Source organism: Dipodomys merriami, unplaced genomic scaffold (assembly GCF_024711535.1).
Source record: "Dipodomys merriami isolate MVZ:Mamm:240054 unplaced genomic scaffold, mDipMer1.0.p SCAF_481, whole genome shotgun sequence".
Taxonomy (NCBI): Eukaryota; Metazoa; Chordata; class Mammalia; order Rodentia; family Heteromyidae; genus Dipodomys; species Dipodomys merriami.
In genome coordinates, this window is record NW_027206048.1 from 653,320 (window position 1) to 665,759 (window position 12,440).

At 41.2% G+C, this 12,440-nt stretch overlaps 1 long non-coding RNA gene across 1 annotated transcript in view; it reads left to right on the forward strand.

The window, feature by feature from the left end:
- LOC138809081 (uncharacterized) overlaps positions 1-12,440 on the forward strand; it is a 109,336-nt gene that overhangs the window by 68,148 nt on the left and 28,748 nt on the right. The gene's annotated exons all lie outside the window — the stretch shown is intronic.

Genomic DNA, 12,440 nt, shown 5'->3' on the forward strand with positions numbered 1-12,440 from the left:
CACTAGTTTGTGGGCAGATTCTAATGTAAATAATATACTGTGTTCACGTAGAGAATTAGAGTATCCAAAGTTTAATATGCCTGTGGTCCTAAAACCAATACCTTACTGATATTAAGTGACAAATACAACTTCCTATAAGTACAGAAGTTTTCATTGTATCTTTTTAATATATATTTTTATTGTAAAAATACTGTATGGGAGGGGGGACCAAGATGGCGACGGGGCAGTAGGGAAACGCCACAGCTCTCTCCAACCAAAAAGAGAGTTCGAGTTCCAACGCTTAATCTCCCCAAGAGACCGACAACAACAAAAAGACGAACACTCAGAGAAAAACCAGAGGCGGAGAATAACAAAAAAAGAAAGAGAGGAAAAGAATTTCAAAACAGAGAAAAGCGAAGACCCCTCCCCCAACCTTTACTGGCTGCGCGGCAGTGCGCCAAGCCGCCGGCCAGCCGGCCCCGGCGGGGGCTGGGGGAGCCCCAGAGAAACAGCAGAGACACAGGGGGCCACTTTCAGAACATCAGGTACTGGTTTGCAGAACAGCAGATCGCCAGGAACAGAGAAACCTACCAGCTGGGAGTCTCCACGAGGATCCCACCCCCACCCCTCACTCTCCACCCGAGCAGAGAGGCTCCATCCCGCCAAAGCCGCTCGGCATCAGCAGAGTGACAAAAGGACCTGCGGCAGACCACCCGGCCCGCCTGATCGCGATCGCAACGATCCAGCACTCTCCACCCGAGCAGAGAGGTTCCATCCCGCCAAAGCCGCTTGGCGCGACAAAGGGTCCTGTCTGCAGACCACCCGCCCGCCCGATCACGATCGCAACAACCCGGCAGGCTCACTTGGGCCCCAGAGGTACCGAGAAGAAGCTGCCTGAGCTTGGACACTCTTGACCCAACAGCTTCGACAGAGGCAGAGACAGAAAAGAATCACACAGAGCCACCACCGCCCAACCCAGCCTGGACTGCAACAACAACTGACAACCTACACCACACAGAAACAACCAGCTCCAGGGTGAGTACCCCACAGGGGAAGTGTATCCCTCAAGGGAGACCAGAGCTGGAGGGAATCCCCAGACCCTGACCTAGACTCCCTACCCCAGCACCCGGACCACAGGACCCACTAAAACTGGGAACTGTTTGAGAGCTCCACCAGCCCGTGGAGCACACTCAGCTGGCCAGGCTAGAGCAAGAGCATCCCTGGAAGGGAGCTTAAATGCCCAAGCCAGGAACAGGGCCCCTGGGTCAAGACTACCAACAGTAGAAGAAATTTGAACTGTGTCCCCCAGGCTGTATAACCTAGGTGGTATACACATCAGCACAGGCCTAACGAGTGCGCTCCAGGCTGCATAACCTAGGTGGTATACACATCAGCACAGGCCTAACAAGCGCGTTCCAGGCTGGGGCCGGAACCAGGCCCAGGGAGCCTGAACAACACAACCAACTCCTCCCAATTGAAGTAAAAAGCTGAGCATACGCCTCAACAGAGGGGAGAAAACCAGGAAACAACACTCCCCCGGGAAGCACGCCTGTGACAACAAAAGACCTGGAGGCCCAGGACAAGAGAAGCCCAAACCCCACCAAAACTCCACCCATATACCCTAGACTGGGAATTGGTCAACACAGGCTGCCAGCACCTGATAGTAAGCAGGAGCTCAGACTGTTAAGGCGGCTCAGCAATAGAGTGATAGTCTTGGATGTATGAGGCCCTGGATCTGATTCCTCAGCATCACAAAAGCAAAAAGGGTCAGAAGTGGTGCTGTGGCTCAAACGGTAGGGTGCCAGCCTTGAGCTGAAAAGCTGAGGGACAGCACCCAAACCTAGAGTTCAAGCCCACAACCAGCCCAAAACAAATAAACAAAAATGCATCAGGAGCCCATAGCAGACTCCAGCATTTGGGAGAGTGCATCCAGAGCATCTGTTCTTCAAAAGAGCAACCGTAGGAGCAAACACAAGCAGTCTAGGCTGCTCAACCCTTCCAAAGGTGGGAACTGCCAGCAATCTACAGCAGAGAGCTGAGAATCCTAAGTAAGTCAGAATAGCAGCTGGAAATAGGCTCCCAACAGAACCCAGATCAGGCACAGACTCGCTCTACCAATACAGAATCAGCAACCAAGCAAAGACAGACACACCAAAACAAAATTGAAGAGCAGTCTCCTGAACCTCCATGCGAAAATCACAGAGAAAAATCACAAGGTTTACTACCACCCAGGACAGCAAGCTCACCTCAAAAGCCAGCAGCCACACAGGGGAGAGCCCCAGTGGGAGCAAAGCAGGAATGGAAGACAAAGGCTACTTCCAAGGGTGGCTGGAGGCAATGACTCAAGAAATAAAGCGAGAAATTGATCAGAAATTGAAAGAGCACAAGGATGAACTATCCAAAGAGATACAGGGTATCAAACAAGAGATGCATGCAAAAATAGAAGCTGCACAAACCTCAGTAAGAAGTGAGATAAACGCCAAATTAGAGGTAATGCATACCTCATTGAGAGGTGAGATCAGTACTCTGAGAACCAACATTGAATCCATAAAGGGATCCATTTCCTCCATGCAAACCACAATAGAAGCCACTGTCAACAGAGTGAATGAAATGGAAGGTCGAGTGTCAGATACAGAAGACAGAATACACCAACTGGACCAAAAAGTGACAGATATGGAAAAATTACTCAAATTAAACCAAAGGGATATTCAAGAGCAAGCAGATAATGCTAAAAAATTTAACCTTCGCATAATTGGAGTGGACGAAGGTGAGGAATTCCAGAGCAAGGGAATGCAACACCTATTTAACAATATAATCAATGAAAATTTTCCCCACCTCAAAAACGACCATCCTAACTACATCACAAAAGCTTATCGAACACCCAACAAGCAAGACCCCAGGAGAAACACTTCTAGACACATTATAGTAAAAATGATAGATCTGAATAATAAGGAAACAATCCTGCATGCAGCAAAAATGAAGAAGGAGCTATACTACAATGGAAAAAAAATAAGAATTACTGCAGATCTCTCCACACAAACAATGAATGCAAGAAAAGCCTGGGAAAGCACCATACGAGCCCTGAGAGCCAATAACTGCCAACCCAGACTGATCTACCCGGCAAAGCTAGCATTCACATTTGATGGAGAACTGAAAATTTTTAATAGCAAAGAAAAACTAAATGAATACATAAACATTAAGCCAGCATTACAAAGAATTCTAAGAGGGGAGACACAACCTGAAGAAAGCAGCCAGGAACTGGGGCCTGCCCCAAACAGGCGTTACTCAAAGTCTAACTGAGCAAGCACAGGAGGAAAGGAAAGAAGAAAAACTTAGGAAAACGGAATGGCAGGGACAACAATGCATCTCTCTATACTTTCTCTTAATATAAATGGGCTGAATTCGCCAATTAAAAGAAAACGAACTGTGGACTGGATCAGAAAACAAGACCCATCCATCTGTTGCCTTCAGGAGACCCACCTCTCAGCCAAACATACAAACAAACTCAGAGTGAAGGGGTGGAAAAGGATCTACCAATCAAACGCCCCCAGTAAGAAAGCAGGTGTAGCTATCCTGATATCTGACAAAATAAACTTTTCATTAAAATCAGTACAGAAAGACAAGGACGGACACTACATATTAATAAAGGGAACAATCCAAGAGGAGGATATAACCATCATCAACTTATATGCCCCAAATATTGGTGCACCCAGATATGTCAAAAAAATGCTCTCAAACTTACAGAATAAAATAGATCCCAATACGATAATACTAGGAGACTTTAACACACCACTCTCACCAAAGGACAGGTCTACCAACCAGAGGATTGGCAAAGAAGCTACCGAATTAAGAGAGGCCATACTCCAAGCGGAATTAACTGACATCTACCGAGTATTTCACCCTAAAACAACACAGTACACATTCTTCTCAGCAGCTCACGGAACTTTCTCCAAAATAGACCATATCATAGTTCATGCAAGGAACTTAAGCAAATACAAAAGGATCGACATAATCCCCTGTATCCTATCTGACCACAGTGGAATCAAGCTAGCTCTCAATAACAAAGCATACCGCAGAAATTTCTCCAATACATGGAAATTGAACAGCACACTCCTTAACAATGCCTGGATAACAGAAGAGATCAGAGAAGAAATAAAGCATTTCCTACAATTCAATGAAAATGAAAACACCTCACAAAGAAACTTGTGGGACACAGCAAAAGCAGTCCTGAGGGGCAAATTTATTGCCCTCAGTGCCCACATCAAGAGAATGGAGACAGACCAAGTAAATAATCTCATGTTGCAATTAAAACAGCTAGAAAAACAGGAAAAAATGGGACCTAAAGCTACTAGAAGAAGCCAGATAACCAAATTAAAAGCAGAGGTTAACCAATTAGAAAATCAGAAAACCATAACCAAAATAAACCAAACAAAAAGCTGGTTCTTTGAAAAAATAAACAAAATTGATGGCCCATTGGCTAGATTAATTAAAAAAAGAAGAGAGGAAACCCATATTAATAGGATTAGGGATGCCACGGGAAACATCACCACACGTACCCAAGATATCCAAACAATTCTAACAGACTACTTTCAAAAGCTATACTCTCTAAAGGAAGAAAATCGGGCAGAAATGGATGCATTTTTAGAGAAATACAAGTTGCCCAAACTGAGCAAAGAAGAAGTTAACCAATTAAATAAGCCAATATCCTATAATGAGATACAGGAAGCTATCAAAAGTCTTCCAACAAAAAAAGCCCAGGACCAGATGGATTCACAGCAGAATTCTATAAGACCTTTAAACAAGAACTAATACCCATACTCCTCAAGCTCTTCAGAGAAACAGAGAAGGAAGGAGCTATCCCAAACTCTTTCTACGAAGCCAATATCACACTCATCCCCAAACCAGGCAAAGACCCAACCAAAAAGGAGAATTACAGGCCAATCTCCTTGATGAACACAGATGCAAAGATCCTTAACAAGATTCTAGCTAACAGAATCCAGAAACACATAAAAAAAATAATTCATTATGACCAGGTAGGCTTCATCCCAGAGACACAGGGATGGTTTAACATACGTAAGTCAATAAATGTAATCCAACATATCAACAGAGCCAAGGTCAAGAATCACATGATTATCGCTACAGATGCAGAAAAGGCCTTTGACAAAATTCAACATTCATTCATGCTAAAAGCTCTGGAGAAAATAGGAATAGAAGGAACATTTCTAAAAACAATAAAAGCCATTTATGACAGACCAATAGCCAATATTATACTTAATGGGGAAAAGCTGCAACCAATTCTCCTAAAATCAGGAACAAGGCAAGGATGCCCACTGTCTCCACTCCTCTTCAATATAGTCCTAGAACCCTTAGCCAGGGCAATAAGGCAAGAAAAAGACATTAAAGGGATCCGCATAGGGAAAGAAGAAGTTAAACTATCCCTTTTTGCAGATGACATGATACTATACCTCCACGATCCCAAAAACTCCATCCCCAAACTCTTAGAAATCATAAATCACTTCAGCAAAATAGCAGGATACAAAATAAACCCACAAAAATCAGTTGCCTTCCTATACACTGATAATGTACAGGAAGAGAGGGAAATAAAGGGAGCAACCCCATTCACAATAACCTCCCGAAAAATAAAATATTTAGGAATTAACCTAACCAAAGATGTAAAAGAACTATTTAATGAGAACTATAAAAAGTTAAAGAAAGAAATTGCAGAAGACACTAGGAAATGGAAAGACCTCCCATGCTCCTGGATAGGCCGACTTAATATAGTAAAGATGGTAATACTTCCAAAACTAATATACAAATTCAACGCAATTCCTATTAAAATCCCAATGACGTACATCACTGAAATACAGAAAACAGTCCAAAAATTCATATGGAACAACAAAAGACCTAGAATAGCCAAAACAATTCTAGGGGATAAAGACAATATTGGAGGGCTATCCATGCCGAACTTCAAACTCTACTACAGAGCTATAATAACAAAGACAGCATGGTACTGGCACAAAAACAGACCCGAAGACCAATGGAACAGAATAGAAGATTCAGAAATAAATCCACAGGCCTACAGCCAGCTGATATTCGACAAAGGAGCCAAAGACATACAATGGAAGAAACACAGCCTCTTCAACCGCTGGTGCTGGGAAAACTGGGCAGCCACATGCAGAAAACTAAAAGTGGACCCCAGCCTATCACCATGCACCAACATCAACGCAAAATGTATTAAAGACCTTAACATTAAACCTGAATCTCTGAAACTACTGCAGGACAGAGTAGGAGAGACACTTGAACTAATAGGCACAGGAAGGAACTTCCTGAACAGAGTCCCAGGGTCACAACAAATTGGAGAGAGACTCGACAAATGGGACTACCTTAAAATAAAAAGCTTCTGCACAGATAAAGCTATCGCAACCAAGCTAGAAAGACAACCAACTAATTGGGAAAAAATATTTACCAGCAATATATCAGACAAGGGGTTAACATCCTGTATATACAGGGAACTCAAGAAACTAATCCCTCCCAAACCCAACAAACCAATTACTAAATGGGCAAGGGAACTAAAGAGGGACTTCTCAATTGAAAAAATAAAAATGGCAAAGAAACACATGAGGAAATGTTCATCATCCCTGGTGGTGAAGGAAATGCAAATAAAGACAACCCTGAGATACCACCTTACCCCAGTCAGAATGTCCCACATCCACAAATCAGCCAACGACAAATGCTGGAGGGGATGTGGAGAACGAGGAACGCTATTACACTGCTGGTGGGAATGTACACTCATACAACCACTTTGGAAAGCAGTCTGGATGGTCCTTAGAAAGCTAAAGATTGACCTCCCTTACGACCCAGTCATACCACTTCTAGGCATCTACCCTGAACAACAGGAACCAATATACAAGGACACGTGCACCTCCATGTTTATTGCAGCACTGTTCGCAATAGCTAGGATATGGAAACAACCTAGATGCCCCACCACAGATGAATGGATCCAAAAATTGTGGTATCTATACACAATGGAATATTATGCAGCCATTAGAAATGACAAAATAATGGCATTTGCAGGGAAATGGATGGAGCTAGAAGGAATCATGTTGAGCGAGGTAAGCCAAGAACGAAGAGACAAACAGTACATGGTCTCCCTCATAAGTGGATGACGAATCCAAAATGTTAGGTAATATGACAAAACTAACAGGACTTAAGAAACAAAGAACTCCCACTCATCTGGTTGAACCACTACTAAATATCCCCATGCTGCTGATCACATATATGGTATATAACATGTGAGCACCGTTATATATTACAGACTGTGATAGACAATTTGCTCCAGGAAAGTTAGAATGAACTAGTGACTTTAAATGAGCATCATTATTCCACAATACTGTGAATTTCCGGAAATTAAGTAATCACTTAATCACGATCAAAAAAAAAAAGAACCTTGGGGAAGGGAGGGAGGGAGGGGATGGTAGGGGGAAAACAATGGAGGGGGTAACAATGTTCAAGAGGAAGTGGAAGTGTACTCATTACCTCACTCATGTAACTGTAACCCTCTGTATAGTATCTCTACAATAAAAAAAATTTAAAAAAAAATACTGTATGGAGGGGATACAGTTACATAAGTAAGGTAATGAGTACATTTCATTTTTTTTCTCTATTGTCGTTCATGAGGCTTGAACTCTGGGCCTGAACGCTGTCGTCAGCTCTTCAGCTCAAGGCTAGCACTCTACCACTTGACCTACAGTGCCACTTCCTGTCTTTGGGTGGTTTATTGGAGATAAGAATTTCTCAGGGGCTGGGAAGGTGGCTCAGTGGTAGAGTGCTTGCCTTGCATGCATGAGGCCCTGGGTTCGATTCCTCAGCACCACATAAGCAAAAAGAAAAAAGCCGGAATTTCTTGGAATTCCTTCCCGGTCTGGCTTTAAATCGAGATCCTCAGATCTCAGCATCCTGAGTAGCTAGGATTAGAGGCCTGAGCCACCTGCGCCCAGCATGAGTATATATCTTATTGAGCACCCTCCCCTTTGTTTTGCCCTTACCATCCCTTCTCTTCACACCTCCCCAACTCATCCCTCCACCCCCTCTTTGATAGAGTGTCTTGTACATCTCATTGTTACAATGGGTCAACCTGTATCTTTTCCTCATATCTTAAATGAAGAAATACTGGCTTGATTTATGCTGATTCTACTTGTGTAGACACATGTAAAATCACTCACCAAGTCCAAGAGCACATCATTTTTTGTCAGTTGGTATAGTTGTTTTCTACACAATTATTGACAGTTTACAAATTATTCTCAAACTTTAATACATTAAAAATACTTTCTTCTTTTCTTATTTTCTTGGCCAGGAAATCAGCCAGACCTCAGTCAGCATTTCTCTCATAGGACTTTTCACATGGGTTGGTTAAATGTTGGTCTGAGGTCCAGTCTTCTGAGGACTCACTCATCTGCTTAGGAATTGATGCTGTCTTTTGGAAAAGAGCTCAAGGAAGGATGCTATTTAGCGCCTTATAACTTTTTTTTTTTTATTGTGAGAATACTGTACAGAGGAGTTACAATTACATGGGCAACATAACGAGTACATTTCTTATCAAGCATTGTTGGCTACTCTTTCTTTCCTCTTCCCATCTCTTCCCATCTTCCCCCTACACCCGGTCATCCCCCCACCCACCAAAGTTGTAAAGTTCGTTTTTCGACAAAACAACATTGAAATTCCACCTCACCCCAGTTAGAATGGTTATAATAAAGAACTCTAATAACAACAGATGCTGGAGGGGATGTGGACAGAAGTGAACCTTTCTACATTGTTGGTGGGAGTGTAAACTTGTTCAACCACTTTGGAAAGCAGTATGGAGGTTCCTCAAAAGACTCCACATAGAGCTCCCCTATGACCCAGAAATCTGACTTTGAGCATTTACCCACATGATCACAAACAAGACCATACTAAAGCTACCAGCACGACTATGTTTATTGCACCCCTATTTACTACAGCTAAGATATGGAACCAACCCAGACGCCACTCAATAGATTAATGGATCAAGAAAATGTATATATACACAATGGAATTCTATGCCTCCATCAGAAAAGATGACATTGCCCCATTTGTTAGGAAATGGTAAGACTTGGAAAAAATTATATTAAGTGAAGTAAGCCAGGCCCAAAGAAACATAGGTCTCATGGTTTTCCTTATTTGCAATAACTAGTATATGTCTGAGTCAAGCAGAAAAGGTCAGATAACTTGATGTTAGGGGAATGAAGCCCAAGATAAGTATTCAAATGTTTTTTTGCCTTTCATGAAATTGTTTTTAACATTTTTATAAGATGATTTCTATGTTGCTTTGTATGTTCCTCCCCCACGGTATAACCCCTGCTTTCACTGTATTGATGTAGGTATAATTTGTGGAGGGGAAGGGAAAAAAATCATTTAACTAGGGATATAGGTGGACCTATTGCAACAATGAGATGTATAACTTTATTCTTTACAAGGATATTTTCCTGCTACTTTGGTTGTTAAGAGTGTCTATAAGAGCAAGCATTCTGTAGGGAGCTGGGAGACACCATATGTTCTTTACTTACTGAGATTCCTAAGTGACTTGTACTGCATTTTGCAAGTCGAATCTGTCAAAACCTACCAGTTGCAAGAGATAAGAGGAGTGGTAAAAGAACTCATGGAGACAAATACATTTTCAACATATTTTGTTCCAAGCATTCCATCTAAGGCATAGTCAACAACTAGTGAAACTTGTGTTGGCTGTAAATATGTGTCTTTCTCCATGTGTGCATGTATACATGTGTATATGTATGTGTGAATTTGTGTGTATAGAAACATACATGTGTACATATATAAGGGCATATACATACATATATGCATATATAAATAAATATAAATATGCAAATATATGTACATATATATAAATCAGTGTTCAGTGATTTAATCAATAGTTCCCAGCACATTGTCATTCTCACAAAGTGTACATGTTAAACTGCTCTGAGGAGCTGTGCTCTATGATGGATATCCTTTGTTCTCACTTGCCCCATTACCTTGTTTTTCATCCCCGTGAACAACTTCGGTCTGCTTACAATAGGATAGTTTTGTTTTCATTACATGTAGTTACTTACTGATAATCAAAGACAAAGGTTTTTTGTAAAAGAAAAAGAACTTTTAGGTCTCAAGTCAAAATATCTTACCTATCCCAATGATTCCTATGAGATAAAATTTATAACAGAAGAAAAGTGAAAAGGAATTCCTAGATCTGTTGTTTTGCCATTTAGAATGGCAAAGAATAATATCACGCCAATCTTATAATTGTTAAAAACTGCAAGGGAAACTGTTGGTCCCTATCATGTTCCCACAAAACCAGTGGATCCTGAAGGATAATAGACCAGCTGAAATTCTAATTAGCAGACATGGAGCCTGAAAGAGAAAGACCATGAATGAAAAAGGGTGAAAGAGAGAAGTACAATAATACTGAAAGTACATAACAGATAAACAAGAGCTGTATGAGAATATTCATACTGCTATCTTTAGACTCTTCATGTACATTTGAAGGTATCTGATGTATGATAACCCATCAATATAACATATAAAATGATTTTGATAAAAAATAAAAATGATGATTCCCTGCCTGGTTTTAGGATGAGGATTATGATGGCTTCATAGAATGTGTTCAGTAGTGAACTTTCTCTTTCAATTTCATTGAAGAGTTGGAGGAGTATTGGTGTGAGCTCTGCTTTGATGGCCTTGTAGAATTCCGCTGCAAAACCATCTGGTCCTGGACTTTTCTTAGATGGAAGGTCTCTTATTGCTGTTTCTATTTCAATGCTTGATATGGGCCTGGAAAGACTTCGAAAAAATTATATTAAGTGAAGTAAGCCAAGCCCAAAGAAACATAGGTCCCATGGTTTCCCTCATTTGCAATAGTTAGTATATGTATGAGTCAAGCAGAAAAGGCCAGAAAAGGTGATGTTAGGAAAATGAACCCTAAGATACGTATTTAAATGTTTTTTTCTTTCATTCATTTGTTTCTAACGCATTTATATGATTATTTCCTTGTTGCTTTGTATGTCTCTCTCCCACATTATAACCCCTGCTTTCACTGTATTTGATGTTGTTATAATTTGTGGAAGGGAAGGGGAAAAACAAGTCGTTTAAATAAGGATACAGGTGGACCCGTTGCAACAATGAGAAGTACAAGTTGTCATGTCGAAAACGAACTTTACAACTTTGGTGGGGGGTGGGGGGAGGATTGGGTGGGGGGGAGGCTTGGAATGGATGGGAAGGGGAAATATAGGAGGAGGCTACAATGCTTGATAAGAAATATACTCATTATCTTGCCCATGTAATTGTAATCCCTCTGTACAGTTTTTTCACAATAAAAAAATAAAAATGACTCAGAAGAAATTATAAGTGCAAATATAATCTTCCCAGAAGAACACTCTCAGAGATATTTCATGACTTTGAAAAGGATAAAGTGGCTCAAGTTAGCATAAATTTAGAAGTATGACAATTCACAAAAATATAAAAAGATATTCATATATTTCATTATATAACCCAAAGCAGAAAGCAAATATTGTTTAGATGATTTTTTAAAGCACAGTCTTTCTGGAGCTGGGAAGGTGGCTCAATGGGAGAGTGCTTGCCTTGCATGCATGGGGCCCTGGGTTTGATTCCTCAGCACTACAGAAGTAGAAAAAGACGAAGGCTCAAATGGTACCGCTAGCCTTGAGCTGAGGGACAGCACCCAGGACCCAGAGTTCAAGCCCCATGACCAACAAAATAAAAATCAACAAAACACTGCTGGGTGCCGGTGGCTCAGGACTGTAACCGTAGCTATGCAGGAGGCTGAGTTCTGAGGATCCCGGTTGAAAGCCAGCCCAGGCAGGAAAGTCCGTGAGAATCTTATCTCTAATAAACCACTAGAAAACCAGAAGTGGTGCTGTGGCTCAAGGGATAGCGTGCCAGCCTTGAGCTGAAGAGTGCAGGGACAGCGCTCTGGCCCAGAGTTCAAGCCTCAAGACTGACAAAAACAAAAAACACAAAAACAGTCTCTCACTTTTGTGGTCTCAACTCTGTAATACCGCCGCTTCAGACGAAGGCTAAGATTTTGGGTGTGGACCTTTATCATCCCTCCTAATTCAGACTGTACTTGATAATTTTTTTAATAAATAATTTGTTCTTAATTTTCTTCTTTGTAAACTCACATGCACCTATAAAAAATGCTTTGGCCATCCCAGTAAGCTTCTCAAAGTACCTCCTGAGGACGACTTATAAAAAGTTGTATTATATTACAAAAAGGAAAACAATGCAACAAATAAAGAAAACGGACAATTAAATATTAATGATTAATCAAATAAAAAAACAAACAATTACCAGTGTTCTACATATTAGATTTTACTACTTTCTCATATTCCTGTACATTTAAAACTGGCTAAGATTATGATGTTTAAAAAGAGGAT